At 39.9% G+C, this 15,397-nt stretch overlaps 5 non-coding genes and 1 pseudogene across 5 annotated transcripts; all 6 read right to left on the bottom strand.

The window, feature by feature from the left end:
• Positions 1–1,334: 1,334 nt before the first annotated feature.
• On the bottom strand, positions 1,335–1,634 carry LOC149713934 (signal recognition particle RNA). The gene has a single exon (XR_016373867.1).
• An 89-nt stretch (positions 1,635–1,723) lies between these two features.
• On the bottom strand, positions 1,724–2,022 carry LOC149713933 (signal recognition particle RNA). The gene has a single exon (XR_016373780.1).
• An 89-nt stretch (positions 2,023–2,111) lies between these two features.
• LOC149713932 (signal recognition particle RNA) lies at positions 2,112–2,411 on the bottom strand. The gene has a single exon (XR_016373796.1).
• An 89-nt stretch (positions 2,412–2,500) lies between these two features.
• On the bottom strand, positions 2,501–2,800 carry LOC149713931 (signal recognition particle RNA). The gene has a single exon (XR_016373940.1).
• Positions 2,801–2,889: 89 nt separating this feature from the next.
• On the bottom strand, positions 2,890–3,189 carry LOC149713930 (signal recognition particle RNA). Its single transcript, XR_016373773.1, has one exon.
• Positions 3,190–3,311: 122 nt separating this feature from the next.
• LOC149713929 (signal recognition particle RNA) lies at positions 3,312–3,496 on the bottom strand (annotated as a pseudogene).
• Between the last annotated feature and the right edge of the window lie 11,901 nt (positions 3,497–15,397).

The raw sequence follows: 15,397 nt of genomic DNA, 5'->3' as shown, positions 1-15,397 counted from the left end.
ACATTATCTTCCTCCATTTTACATATAAAAATCAAATACTCACAAAAAGAAGTGGCAAAAACCTGCTGGCTCTTTACAACCACTTAATTTGACTTAATATCCAATTTCCAACAACAATAATATACCGGTAGTTTAATTGACAGCCTACTAGCATCGAAATTCTCATTAAGAATGGCTCCCGCGGATAAAAAACGGCAATTTTCAACTAGGTGGGCGTTATCTCATTAGATTTGAAAAATTTCATTTGTCTTTTTTACCAATGCCTAACCGTTTGGATTTTTTAAAGCTTTCTAGCACCAAAAAAATATTTTTGAATGAGGATAAAAAAGGTCTGTCCTCTCGTAATTTTTAATGCTTTTCTCATGATTACTCTATACAACAGTAACAAGGAGTATAAACCCATTAGTGGAAGCAGCATTTTTTTCCCAAAACAATCTCGCTTACGTTTATGCAATGAATGAAATATATCACAATGCACGGGCCTTGATAGATATAGGAGGCAATGAAGCAAATATATCGCATGCACGGGCCTTGGTAGATATAGGAGGCAATGATAATCTCTCTCTTTGCACGAGAGGTTTATCTTTAATATTTAAATAAATATAATTATTTTTAATTATTTTAATCTTCAATAATTAACATTAATAATAGTTAAATCGTTTAAAATAAAGTTATACCTATTATCTTCTCAAACTTTGCTAATATTGACGTTTAAAGTGAAGGGTACCCCTCTTCCCGCTTTCTTCAAATTTTGGGGTATATATACGATTCGTTTCCATTATAATAGTAAGGAAAAACCGCAAATGCGAAAACCTTTGGTAGCGATCCTACCTTAGGGAGGCTAGACGTTTCTCGTAACCCTAGCTGATCGCCGCGTATATCCTAAAACCAAACGATGATAATGGAGTAGAAGCCAATGATACAGATTGGTGTCTATATGGAATAGACGGAAGACCAGTGGAGGTGGTGTTAGAAGCCAGTGTAAGTGCAGACTGGTGTCAATGTGGGATTGACAAAGAACCGAAGATGGTGGTGTTGGAAACCAGAAAAGTACCAGGCTGGTGTTCATATGGGATAAAACGAAGACCAAACATGGTGGTGTGAGAACTCAAGGATAGAGTAGCCAACGGAGAGAAATACAATTTTCCAAATTTCTGTGAACTGTCAATGCGGTCCGGAAATTGGGAACACGTTTGCTCCGATACGCAAACTGCGAACGCGGTCACGTGGGTGTAACAACGGACAGACAGACACACAGACACACACACACACACAGACACGGCCGTTACAGAACCTCTCCTGGACTACGTCACACGGAGAGGTAAAAACTGACATAAGAATCGTGTACGTTCGTATTGGTTGCGTTGTGACTCGAAGCTCGCTCTCAGACGTTATCCCGTCACTGCCGAATGCGGGAACTTTTGCCTGCTGCGTTACCGCCCTCAGCCGTTTTGCCCCTCCTTAGAACAACCTGGTGGTCCATAAGCTACCTCAAGACGACCATTTTGACACCCAGGTTAACGCGGACGTCCGATCTACACGAGTCCTTGAGTCACAGGAATCCCAACCTCATACCATCCATCGATTCTAGCTTCCAAAGTGCTGGATTACAGGAGAACGCCACAACTCGCAGCTGCAAAGTAACCTCGAATAAAACAATTAAAACTTTGCAAGGATAACGACATGGAAGTTAAAATCACTGTCTGAAGTGTAAAAACTGACATAAGAATCGTGTACGTTCGTATTGGTTGCGTTGTGACTCGAAGCTCGCTCTCAGACGTTATCCCGTCACTGCCGAATGCGGGAACTTTTGCCTGCTGCGTTACCGCCCTGAGCCGTTTTGCCCTCCTTAAAACAACCTGGTGATCCATAAGCTACCTCAAGACGACCATATTGACACCCAGCTTAACGCGGACGTCCGATTTACACGAGTCCTTGAGTCACAGGAATCCCAACCTCATACCATCCATCGATTCTAGCTTCCAAAGTGCTGGATTACAGAAGAACGCCACAGCTCCCAGCTGCAAAGTAATCTCGAATAAAACAATTCAAAATTTGCAAGGATAACAACATTGAAGTTAAAATCACTATCTGAAGTGTAAATACTAACATAAGAATCGTGTACGTTCGTATTGGTTGCGTTGTGACTCGAAGCTCGCTCTCAGACGTTATCCCGTCACTGCCGAATGCGGGAACTTTTGCCTGCTGCGTTACCGCCCTGAGCCGTTTTGCTCCTCCTAAGAACAACCTGGTGGTCCATGAGCTACCTCAAGACGACCATATTGACACCCAGCTTAACGCGGACGTCCGATCTACACGAGTCCTTGAGTCACAGAAATCCCAACTTCATACCATCCATGGATTCTAGCTTCCAAAGAGCTGGATTACAGGAGAACGCCACAACTCTCAGCTGCTAAGTAATCTCGAATAAAACAATTCAAACTTTGCAAGGATAACAACATTGAAGTTAAAATCACTATCTGAAGTGTAAAAACTGACATAAGAATCGTGTACGTTCGTATTGGTTGCGTTGTGACTCGAAGCTCGCTCTGAGACGTTATCCCGTTACTGCCGTATGTGGGAACTTTAGCCTGCTGCGTTACCGCCCTGAGCCGTTTTGCTCCTCCTTAGACCACCCTGGTGGTCCATAAGCTACCTCAAGACGACCATATTGACACCCAGCTTAACGCGGACGTCCGATCTACACGAGTCCTTGAGTCACAGGAGTCCCAACCTTATACCATCCATCGATTCTAGCTTCCAAAGAGCTGGATTACAGAAGAACGCCACAGCTCCCAGCTGCAAAGTAATCTCGAATAAAACAATTCAAAATTTGCAAGGATAACAACATTGAAGTTAAAATCACTATCTGAAGTGTAAATACTAACATAAGAATCGTGTACGTTCGTATTGGTTGCGTTGTGACTCGAAGCTCGCTCTCAGACGTTATCCCGTCACTGCCGAATGTGGGAACTTTTGCCTGCTGCGTTACCGCCCTGAGCCGTTTTGCTCCTCCTTAGAACAACCTGGTGGTCCATAAGCTACCTCAAGACGACCATATTGACACCCAGCTTAACGCGGACGTCCGATCCACACGAGTTCTTGAGTCACAGGAATCCCAACTTCATACCATCCATCGATTCTAGCTTCCAAAGGTCTGGATTACAGGAGAACGCCACAACTCCCAGCTGCAAAGTTATCTCGAATAAAACAATTCAAACTTTTCAAGGATAACAACATTGAAGTTAAAATCACTATCAGAAGTGTAAAAACTGACATAAGAATCGTGTACGGCCGTATTGGTTGCGTTGTGACTCGAAGCTCGCTCTCAGACGTTATCCCGTCACTGCCGAATGCAGGAACTTGCGTGCTGCGTTACCGCCCTGAGCCGTTTTGCCCTCCTTAGAACAACCTGGTGGTCCTTAAGCTACCTCAAGACGACCATATTGACACCCAGCTTAACGCGGACGTCCGATCTACACGAGTCCTTGAATCAAGTACGGAAGAAAAGCATTGGACACACATCGCAAAATTTAATGATGCGAAAGATAAAAGCACTTTAGATCAAGTACGGAAGAAAAGGATTGGAGTTCAAGTAAAAGTCTTGGATATCAAGTACGGAAGAAAAGTATTGGATATCAAGAAAAAGTCTTGGATATCAAGAAAAAGTCTTGGATATCAAGTACGGAAGAAAAGTATTGGAGACCAAGTAAGAGTCTTGGATATCAAGTACGGAAGAAAAGTATTGGATATCAAGAAAAAGTCTTGGATATAAAAAAAGAAAATACCCAACTACATTCTAGATTTATTTGAAACAATGCTGACTAAAAAACATTACCACAATACAAGACTCCGTGAATTGAACCTGAACTTAAAAGGAATAAAACGTTTTAGTAATAAAAGTGTGAAGACCATCGGTGTAAAACTCCCTGACTGTTGACCTCAAGAATCAATGTTCTTTTAACATTTTTTAAAAAAGATCTCTAAAATTTTATTTTAAAGGAATTCTAATTTAAAATACGAAGGATCCTTATGTAAAACACACTTAGTCTGATAGGAATATCGCAATAAAGCTTTTTTTATTATTTATTTTTTAAAAAAGTATTGGGGATCAAGTGAAAGTCTTAGAGATCAAGTAAAAGTCTTAGAGATCAAGTACGGATGAAAATTATGGAGATCAAGTGCTGAAGAATAAACATTGGAGATCAAGTGCGGAAGAAAAGCATTGGTGATCAAGTAGGATCCTCCAACGAAGAAGGGGTGGAAATGTGGGTTGCATAGACCCCTTGGAGATATACTGGAATTATGTTTCTAAATTCTGGAATCAGTAAGAGCAATTGCAAAACGCTATTTGCGTAGCACGTTACTCTTTCTCCATTTTGAAATCGTTTTAAGGGAAAAATGTCCATACTCTGAAGACATAGTCTGTTATTTTTATTTGGTCTTTTTTTTGCCGTTTCATCAGGTCGCTCTCCTTCACGTTCTAAAATACTCTTCGACTTCGGCCTTTTTGTGCCTCTTTTTGCTTCCGACCACACTATTTCTCAAAGTGGAAGATCAGATCTGTATTTTTGACGCAGGCTGTTATACACCGCAATGCCTCGTCCATCTGCCATAATTTTACTCGGGTCTAATTGCAAGAGATGGAGACCGTTCAAGGAAGTCACTCGCGATAGAGGAACGCATGCCATGCCTGTTCCAAATAAATTTGATCCCAAATCCATAATTGAGCATTTTAAACACATTCCCTGGCTTTTGTGTATAGTAATGGCATATGCCAAGATTACTGAGCACTGCTTTCGTTTCACATATCAATTGGTCTAGCAAGAACTTGACGCTCATTTTCTTGACTAAAAGTGGGGCTTATTTTTCTCGTCGTTTGGTTCCCGATCGACTCTGATCCGGATACCAATGATTTTCCCACACTCGTTCTTTTGGAATCCCGTTATAACGGCCATGGTGCCGTTAATAACACCTTCTTCGAAATTGATGTTTCTCCTAACCACTACTCGAGATTAGTCTAGAGGATTCGTGCTGCTTTTTAGTAAAATCGTGCACTTTGAGAGAAAAGAACGAAAATATGCACAAAGTATCTATGTGTCTTAAGTAGTCGATTAAAGATTGGAGGCATTCTGTATCTGTCCTGTGACATTTGTGACAGGCGTAAAAGTGCGACATAGTTTTGCAGAAGTGCACTCTGAACGCCCCCTCATTTCTCTCTTAACGTCTCCTTTCTTGGGGGCGGGCGCCTCTACTCCAAATAGTATAAAGTTTCGAAGGGGTCGTTCATCATACTATATTACCATTTTTTTGCACTGGCAAATTTATTGGCAAGGGTCGTACATACTCAAAGAAACGTACTATTTATACTATAAGTTTTAAAGTATTTAAATGGAAATGTAATGTTATTTCAATGACGACAGTTTATTTTAAAAAAAAGCATTAAGCTTTATTTTATTATTATTCTTTTTAAATATTTCCCCTAGACGTTAATACGAACCACTTTAATATAAATTTAATTTCGTAAGTTCAGAATAATTTTATATATCTATTAATATTACTTGGAAGACATGATGACGGTTATCGAAGAGATAAATCCGACCCCAGAGGTGGACATGGTGGTACTTGATGGAGCACTTCGTTCTTCGATCACGCAGAGATGTTCGGAAAATACATTTCTAGACAGTTCACTGGTAACGTTCGTCGAGTTGTGTTTGACACATACATTGAAAACAGTTTAAAAGCGAACACCAGGCGAAAAAGAGGAAAAGGAATTAGAGAACGAGTTGAAGGTAGAAAAGCAGTACCTCGAAATTGGCCTGAATTCTTGACAATAGACGAAAACAAGAAAGAACTATTTGTCTTTTTGAGTCAGGAAATTTCCTGTTCAAATTTTCCTGGAATTGTTTTAATTATCAGTATCCAAAAGGTCTTGACCACATCAGAAATCAATGTAGATGACCTATCTCCATGTACCCAGGAAGAAGCGGACACTTGCTTGTTGCTTCACGCGGCTCATGGCGCTAAAGTGGGATTTGAAAGGATTTTAATAAGAACTGTAGACACTGACGTGCTTGTTCTTGCAATTAGTTTGGCTTCCAAAATAAACTGCAAACAGTTGATAGTCGCCATTGGAACAGGGAAGTCCTACCGTTACTTGAATGCCACGGGCCTAGCAGTAAAACTCGGAAATGAGAAATGTGAAGGACTACCCGCATTTCACGCACTCACAGGGTGTGATACAACGTCTAGCTTTGGAGGTAAAGGGAAAAGAACGGCCTGAGCCTTATGGTCCGCGTTTTCAGACGTGACATCAGCGTTTCAAGGTTTATCAAAAGGACCATCTGCTTCAAAATTACACGAAAAGATTCTATACCTCGAACTTTTTGTCATTTTAATGTATGACAGATGTAGTTCTGATGAAAATTTAAATGATGCAGGAAAATCGCTTTTTACTCAAAAAAATCGGGAACTGGTAAATATTCCTCTAACTAAAGACGCTTTTATGCAACATGTATTGCGAGCAGCGTACCAATCGGGCCATGTGTGGGGCCAAGCCCTTAAAAGGGTCCCTGATTTACCAGATCCAAACCAATACGGATGGTACAAAAGAGAAGATTCGCAAAATTGGAAAATAAAATGGATAACATTACCTCCTGCTGCTGAGTCATGTCGCGAAATATTAAAATGTGGTTGTTTTAAAGGTTGCCGTGTTAAAGCACAACTACCTTGCACCTCGCTATGCAAATGTGGTGGTTGCGATAGAGCTATGACATAATTAGTCATTCGGTACATTTAAGTTTTATATGTTTGTATGTATTAATTGTCAATTTTGATATCTGTATGTTTTATAACAATTTTTACATGTATCGAAATAACTACTGTACCTGTCAATGACTTTTACACTAATTTTATTTTCATTTCTATATAGTTTGCCAAGTTAAAATTAAATTAGTACTTCAATATTTACATTTGAAAATTATTTCCTATAAAAATACTGAATAAAAGCACCTTGTATTGATATTATAAAGAGATTTAAGCTTTTTTGTTGAAAGGTATTATATTGATCGACCCCTTCGAGACTTTATACTATCTGGAGTAGAGGCGCCCGCCCCCAAGAAAGGAGACGTTAAGAGGGAAATGAGGGGACGTTCAGAGTGCACTTCTGCAAAACTATGTCGCACTATTACGCCTGTCACAAATGTCACAGGACAGATACAGAATGCCTCCAATCTTTAATCGACTACTAAAGACACATACATATTTTGTGCAAAGTTTCGTTCTTTTGTCACAAAGTGCACAATCAAAACCCCAATCCTCTAGACTAAGAGAAAACGCAGCTAGCCCAACGCAAAATAACATTTCTCGGACTCTCCATCACACCAAGAGGTCTGGAGATAGCGCCGTCGAAAGTGGAAGCCATTAATGACTTTCCGTCAACCCAAGATCGAGCCGCGTTGCAACGCTTTCTCGGAATGGTAAACTTCGTGGCAAAATTTCTCCATCAAAACTCAACAGAAGCAGCCCCTCTAAGAGCCCTGCTCAAAAAAGGTGTCGCCTTTACAAGGGACGCCAACGCAGAGACCACACTGAGCACCTGAAACGGCTGATTACCACAGCTCCAGTACTGACATTCTTTAATCCGAATAGACCAGCAACGATCTCTGTTGATAGCAGTGGGATAGGAGTAGGAGCTGTTCTTCTACAAGATCAGAAGCCGGTGGAGTACGCCTCAACCTCGTTTACTCCAACACAGCAGAACTACGCTCCCATTGAAAGGGAACTACTAGGGGTTGTCTACGCCTGCGAAAGGTTCCAGTACTTCGTCACAGGAACAAATTTCACGGTAGAGACCGACCACCGTCCGCTGACTTCAATCGTACAGAAACCAATGCACCTACTCTCGCCAATGCTCCAAAGTCTGGTCTTGAGACTCACAAGTTACAATCTCAAGGTCATCTATGTGCCGGGCTCCCAGATGTACGTGGCGGACACGCTGTCGAGAGCTCCTCGACAGGCAAAAGAAATTGACACCTCAGATCTGGAAGGATCATGTGTAGTAGTTCACGCAACCACAGCTCTGCCAGAAGAGAAAACAATCCAATTCCGGAACGCGACCGCGAGGGATCCCGTATGCCAAACACTAATGATGTACATAAGCCACGGCTGGCCAGCGTCGATAAACAAGCTGCATACACCTATAAAGGTGTTTTGGCCCATACAAGACGAGTTGCATCAAAGGGAGGAGCTAATATACAGGGGCGAAAGGCTGTACGTACCAGAAACACTGCGCAAGGAAGTACTAAAACAAATACACGTGGTACACCAGGGGATAACGGCATGCCTGGCGAGGGCCAAACAGCACGTATACTGGCCTCATAGTCCAGGGAATCTAGACATTAACCTTGAATAAATTAGGAGAAAGCTGAATTTTTGCACATTGCTAGTATATGATGACCTCATCAAAATACCAAAAGTCCCCAGTAATACGAGTGGTGCTTCCCCCGTTTCATCCCCCTTTAAATCAAATTTGTCTTGTCAGGCTCTCTTGACATATCTATTCACAAACGTTTCTCAGAATGCTGAAATATGGCTCATTCGTTAGAGAAAGATTCATACTACATTTAATTATAGTACGCCAAACACCTATCTTTAATCACAATCAAATTAATTAAGTAAAAATAAAAATAAACTTAAAACTTAACCCTAACATTTACAGTTTAACTGAGTTTTCCAAATAAAAAATTTGAATTATACTTTTTTCTTATTATCATCGTTTAGAGCTGGTTGCAAGCTTTAAAATAGTTTTATTGTACATTATAATTACTTTAGCGAAAATTAGCTGAAAAATTAAATAAGGATTCCCGATCCCTGAAAGGGGTGTTGCCAGTTGCCACGGTATCTGTCTGTATGGAACTCAAGGAAGAAGACAATTCTTTGGGTCCTTGCCCGTTTCGCGACTTTCGCCTTCTTTCAAAACCAAAAATTAAGAATTTAATACTATATGATTGAAATCATAATGATTTTTAACCAACTCCAACAAGTGAAACGGGGTTTACCATTTAAAGTTCTTTTATTACTTTTATTGAAACAAATTTACAATAAAAGTTTCGTCAATTTACAACATCTCACAATCTTCTTCTTCAGCAGCGAAACTTATTGTTTGTGCATGAAGTACCATTACATTTGCCACACATCGACGTACAAAGTAAACGCAACTGGCACCACCCCTTTCAGGGAGAGGTAGGACTGTTCACGAGCTCGAGCCAGCTCGGGCTTGTGACGAGCGAGCCAAGTTCGAGCCGAGCCGCCACTTTTGCGGCTCGATTAATTAACGAGCGAGCTTTTTTACGGTCGAGCCGAGCCGAGCCGAAAGGCATCGAGCCGGCTCGCGAGCTTAGTCACAATTTTTGACTGGAAAAAAGCCTTTGACTCTGTTCCTCATGATCGCCTCATTTTTAAGCTTTATGGTGTTGGTATTCGCGGTCCTATTCTAGCTTGGGTTGCTGATTTCTTAAGGAATCGTGAACAGAGAGTTGTCTTTCAAGGTGAATTTTCGGGTTATCGACCTGTTACCTCTGGCGTACCTCAGGGATCAATATTGGGTCCTTTACTGTTCATTCTGTACGCCCATGATCTTCACCTTGGTATTTCCCCTGCCTTTTCGATTTTATCTATATAACTATGGTTTAATATGACTATTGATTTTTATAATTTTCTTTGTTTTAATTTCATTTATGTATTTTTTTTCTTTTTTGTATTTGTCTGGATCAACAAGCTTTGTACTGGGAGTTACTCCTTTTCTTGTTGGCCTCCAATTTATATATTGGGGAAATAAATATTATTATTATTATTATTATTATTATTATTATTATTATTATTATTATTATTATTAATATATAGTGCTTTCTTTTTTATTTTGCACACGACATCTAGATGGCGTTTGCAAAATATTACTCTATACGGAAAATTTGACGAGGGAGAAGCCACTCTGTTATAAAGTCTTTCTGAGGGTGTAAGATGGGAAGCGTATAACGCCGTTTAACGCGGAAATACACTCGGGATTACTTTTTACAGTTTTTATTTCAATATTAGAACGGATTAAAGGCATATCGCCCGAATTTACGGCATTAAAACTTCCAAAGAGGTAATACCGGGGGAATACGCCAGTGGCTGATCCCTCGGACGAGGTTGTTCGCTTTTCGACTCTTTCGAGCGATGTTCGGGGCCTAGGCGCCTCGCTATCACGGTGATTCGATATTATGTACGTAGATAACCTCGTATTTTAAGCTTAAGATGATACTGAGTGGAGATTGCAGCTGTGAAGAACCGCGCGCTATTAGGGGCGCCTCAGCTTTATCGGGAGACGGGAGTCTAAAGTAATGTACGCGGGAAGCTAATATTTTCAGTCGGCAGCTCTAAGCCTTTGCTTAACTGAATTTTCTACTTTGATTTAAATATTAATTTTTTAAGCTAAGTATAATTTTTGTGATCTAAGTGAGACCATTTTTGTTCGTAGTATATTCTTTTACTAATAGCTCAAGTGTTGTTTATTTACTACTTGAAGTTCCGATATAATTTTATAAACAGATTAGCATCATTAGCCGAGCCGATATTGTAAATTAACGGATGTCAATCTCCTTCTTAGATACACCTCTCATTAAAATTTTAGGACATTGAAGTATAATGTTTGTGGTCTAAGTGAGACCATTTTTGTTCGTAATATATTATTTTACTAATAGCTCCTTAGAAGATTGCGTCACGTGTTCTTTATTTACTAAAGAGGAATTTTAGCTGCGCGAGCTTTCGGCTTTGAGTTTTGACGGGACAGTGGAGACCGGGAGTCTTATGTACCGTCGGGCTCGGGAATCTCGTATTTCCATTGCCACGTCAATGCTCTAAGCCTTTGCTTAACTGAATTTTCTACTTTGATTTAAATATTAATTTTTCAAGCTAAGTATAATTTTTGTGGTCTAAGTGAGACCATTTTCGTTCGTAATATATTATTTTACTAATAGCTCCTTAGAAGATTGCGTCAAGGAGAGGAATTTTAGCTTGACCATTGCAAGCAAAACTCTGAGGCCATTGCCCAACGTTCACTGAGCTTGTCTTATTACATTATCACATAAAATGATAAGTTTAACCACGGGTATCCTGTTGAGATTGTTTTAAAGTTCCTAACTCTCGATTTTGAAGTTATATACTGTCTAGTGACACTTGAAGTTCCGATTTAATGTTATAAACAGACTAGGATCATTAGCCGATATCGTAAATAAACCGAAGTCAATATCAAAGCTTAACTGAAACACGGATACCAATTTTTTTAACTCATTAATCTAAAATAAAAATTTAATCTTTCATATTTAAAAAAATATTCAGGTAGTATTTATAAAATATTAATTAAAAGACGTAGTAATTGTCTAGATTAGTAAAATCCATTATCGGTAAGTGTACTCATACAAATGGCCATTTGATTAAAGTTCTTTTATAGAAACTAGTTCAAAAGAAACGAAAATTATATTTATATTTCTCCTTTAATATCACAAAACGTTAACATTTCTATTTTGGAATAGAAAAACTTCGGGAATTATGCAAAGAAGCTGCCAATTTTGGTGTCAGAAAATAATAAAATTCTTTTGAAACTTAACCTGAGAAATTTAAATTAAAGAATAGCTTGATATCTTTTCCAGTGGGTAATTGTTTGATATTGATATTTTCGTTTCATTTATTTTAAATAAATTGGTATTGACTATTGACATCGGTTAATTTACGATATTGGCCAATTGATCATCACTAATAGTTTAAATAATTTCAATTAAACGGTTCAAAACCTTCAGGAAAAGCTTAGTTTTATAATGAATAAAATTCCAATTTTAAAGTAATAAATTAATTTATCGTAGGTAATTAATTTACTGCCTTAGTGTAATTTATGCTGAAATAAAATTATGCAATGAAAGAGGAAGTGACGTGCATTTGGATAAGTGTTTCGCGGGAGATTCAAATGTCGAATTGGTTTAAAGAAATAAGAGAATAATTTGAGATGGTGAAATGTTTGGCGGGAGATTCAAATGTCGATTTGGATTAAAGAAATAAGAGAATAATTTGAGATGGTGAAATGTTTGGCGGGAGATTCAAATGTCGATTTGGATTTGGGCTAGAGAATAAGGTTTTAAGCTCTCTTTCCTTATGGAACCAACCCTAATGTTTACATTTGGATTTGGGTATTTAATCATTGAAATTTTTAGAGAATAGTGTCCCTGGATACATTTCAAGTGTTCTGCTTGTTTCCGCTCTCGCGAATTTCCAGGAGGCTCAAAGTATTTGACTTATTTCCGCCCCCTTTTCAACCTTGTCTTGCTGTGATTTATTTCGTCGGTTTTATTTTAAGCAGGGACAGAAGTAAGATAACTTTGAGACACTTATAGGGGTCACTGCCTCACTGGACCAATGTCCTATAAATTGATTGGGTGTGCAAAATGTTCTGGTTGCTGGACCAGCTTGTTAGTCTTTATTCTCTCCACCAATAGCTTTCCGATGTATCTTTACATGAAATAAAGCGTGGGAAAAATCTATCGTCTCTAACCGTGAGCATATTTTACCGAGCGGGTTTTACTGAACCACTACATTCCTAAACATAAGATGGCATTTATAGTCGTTCTCAAGTTTGACGTTGGTAGTAGCAGTTTTTTAAAACATGCATATATTAATCGAGCCAGCTTGGCTCGGCTCGATCATTTTCTAGCCGAGCCAAGACCCAGCTCGGCTCGAGCCGAGCCGAGCTTTTAAAAAGCTCGCTCAGCTCGCCTCGTGAACAGTCCTAGGGAGAGGGAATCCTTATTTAATTTTTCAGATAATTTTCGCTAAAGTAATTATAATGTACAATAATACTATTTTAAAGCTTACAACCAGCTCTAAACGATGATAATAAGAAAAAAGTATAATTCAAATTTTTAATTTGGAAAACTCAGTTAAACTGTAAATGGGGTGAAGACCCGGACCAGTCAACTAAACCAGTCATTATTGAAGGAGAAGTCGGTTCCAACACAACCAAGGTTCTGGGGATAGAATGGGATCCAGATATAGACGTACTTCAATTTAATCTCACCAAATTGAGCGAAATTCTGATAAACTTAGAGAAAACGAAGCGTCGTGTCCTGAGTGCTGTAAGCCAAATTTTCGATCCTATGGGACTCTTATCACCATACACCATACGCGCGAAGATTATGTTCCAAAAACTTTGGACATTGAAGTCAGGATGGGATGAACCTTTACCTGAGGAAATCAGAATAGAATTCACCAAATGGTACGAAGAAATGCCCCAGCTTAGAAAATTCGAATTGCGTCGATGTTACTTCAGCGACTTCAACGAAGAAATCGTAGACAAGACCTTGCACTGCTTTTGCGATGCCAGTCAAGCTGCATACGCCTGCGTTATTTATTTGCGATTCACAACAATCACGGGCAAGGTGGGCGTGTCTTTAGTAACCTCTAAAGCAAGAGTTGCTTCTTTAAAACAAGGACCAACGGGAATAGAGGATCAAAAATCACCAAAACTAGTGCTCACGCTTCCAAGGCTGGAACTAATGGCCTGCCTCTTAGGTGCACGCTTAGTTAATCACATCAAAAATGAATTTGGGTTTGAAAACATTAAGAGACACATATGGACGGATAGCACAATCGCGCTACATTGGATCAAGGGATCATTAGATGGGTGGAAGCAGTTCGTGTCAAACCGAGTAGCGGAGATTACGGAACTTTCGGATGGAAAAACGTGGTCACATTGTCCAGGGATATGTAATCCGGCAGACATTCCCTCACGAGGTAGCTCTGTTAAAGAACTGATTGCTGGGAATTGTTGGCTTAGCGGACCCGAATGGTTAAAGATGCAAGAATCAGCTTGGCCAAAGGACCCAACAGAAATCCCAAAATTGGAAGAAGTCGAGATAGAAAGAAAGAAGAATGTTAAAGTCCTAACTGTCCATTGCTCAAGACCCCTCTGTCTTCAAAACCTCATAGACTTGAAAAATTACAGTAACCTGACCAAGATAGTTCGAATTACCGCCTGGATTCTTCGATTTTGCGACCACGCGCTCAGGAAAATTAGAAAAAGAGGTCCCCTTCACGCCGACGAAATTAATCGAGCAGAGAAAAAATGGATCCAGTCAGTCCAGTTTGAAGATTTCCAAGAAGAAATAACGTTGTTGAAGAAAGGTCACGAAATAAGTCCGAGGTCAACAATTGCAAGTTTACGACCGATCTTGAACGAAGACAACTTACTATGTGTTGGGGGACGATTGAGCAAATCGTGCCTTTCATTTGAAGAAAGACATCCCGTCATAATTAACAAGAAACATAGATTAGCCGAACTACTCGTTCAAAAGAGTCACTGGGAGGTAGCCCATAGCGGCATACAAAGCACGTTCACCCAACTAAGAGGGAGGTACTGGATACCCGCTGGAAAACAACTCGCTAAGAAAATAGTGAAGGACTGCATAGTTTGCAAGAAGTACAACGCCAAGCCTGGGCAAATGGTAACAGCACCGTTACCGAAAACTAGAACAGATTCCATCCTGCCCTTCACTGTTATCGGTCTCGACTTCGCAGGGCCTCTCATGGTCAGAACGAAAACCGGAAGCGAAAAGGCGTACATTTGCCTTAACACCTGTGCCATAACCAGGTCGATACACTTAGAACTAGTACATTCGTTAAGCACTCCGGATTTCTTGATGGCATTTCGCCGTATGGTCTCACGACGAGGCCTTCCCAGCGTCATCTACAGCGATAACGCCAAAACCTTTCGAAAGGCTGACCGCGACCTAAAAACCCTCTGGAAGAATATCGACAACCAAGAAGTTAGAGAATATTTCGGAAACAAAGGCATTTCTTGGAACTTCATAGCGGAACGCGGAGCCTGGTGGGGCGGATTCTGGGAGAGGATGGTCCGTTCAACCAAGATCATCTTACGCAAAACATTAGGACTAGCCTCTTTATCCCACCAAGAGTTGGAAACAGTGCTTACGGAGGCCGAAACGGTCATAAATTCAAGACCGATCACCTACAGTTTCTCCGAAGCAAACGAGCCCGAACCAATCACTCCTGCTCATTATCTTACTGGCAAAAGGATCATAAAACTACCAAGACAAAAGGTCAAATTTGACCCCAAGGAACCCCAAACTAGGGAACATATGAACAAGCGCTTAAAACATAGATTAGCAGTAATGGAAAGACTTTGGGTTCGTTGGAAACATGAGTATCTCATGGAATTGAGGTCAGCTCATCACAGCAAGTTAGTTCAAAAGGAAACATTAGTAATTGTCGGAGACGTTGTATTTATTCACGACGAGAAAGCACCTAAACACCTATGGAGGATGGGTGTGATAATTGAAACCCAAATGGG

The sequence above is a fragment of the Phalangium opilio genome, unplaced genomic scaffold, assembly GCF_054372755.1.
Source record: "Phalangium opilio isolate 3A_F unplaced genomic scaffold, DU_Popi_V2 ptg000009l_1, whole genome shotgun sequence".
Lineage (NCBI taxonomy): Eukaryota > Metazoa > Arthropoda > Arachnida > Opiliones > Phalangiidae > Phalangium > Phalangium opilio.
This window is presented reverse-complemented; position numbering and strand designations above follow the sequence as displayed.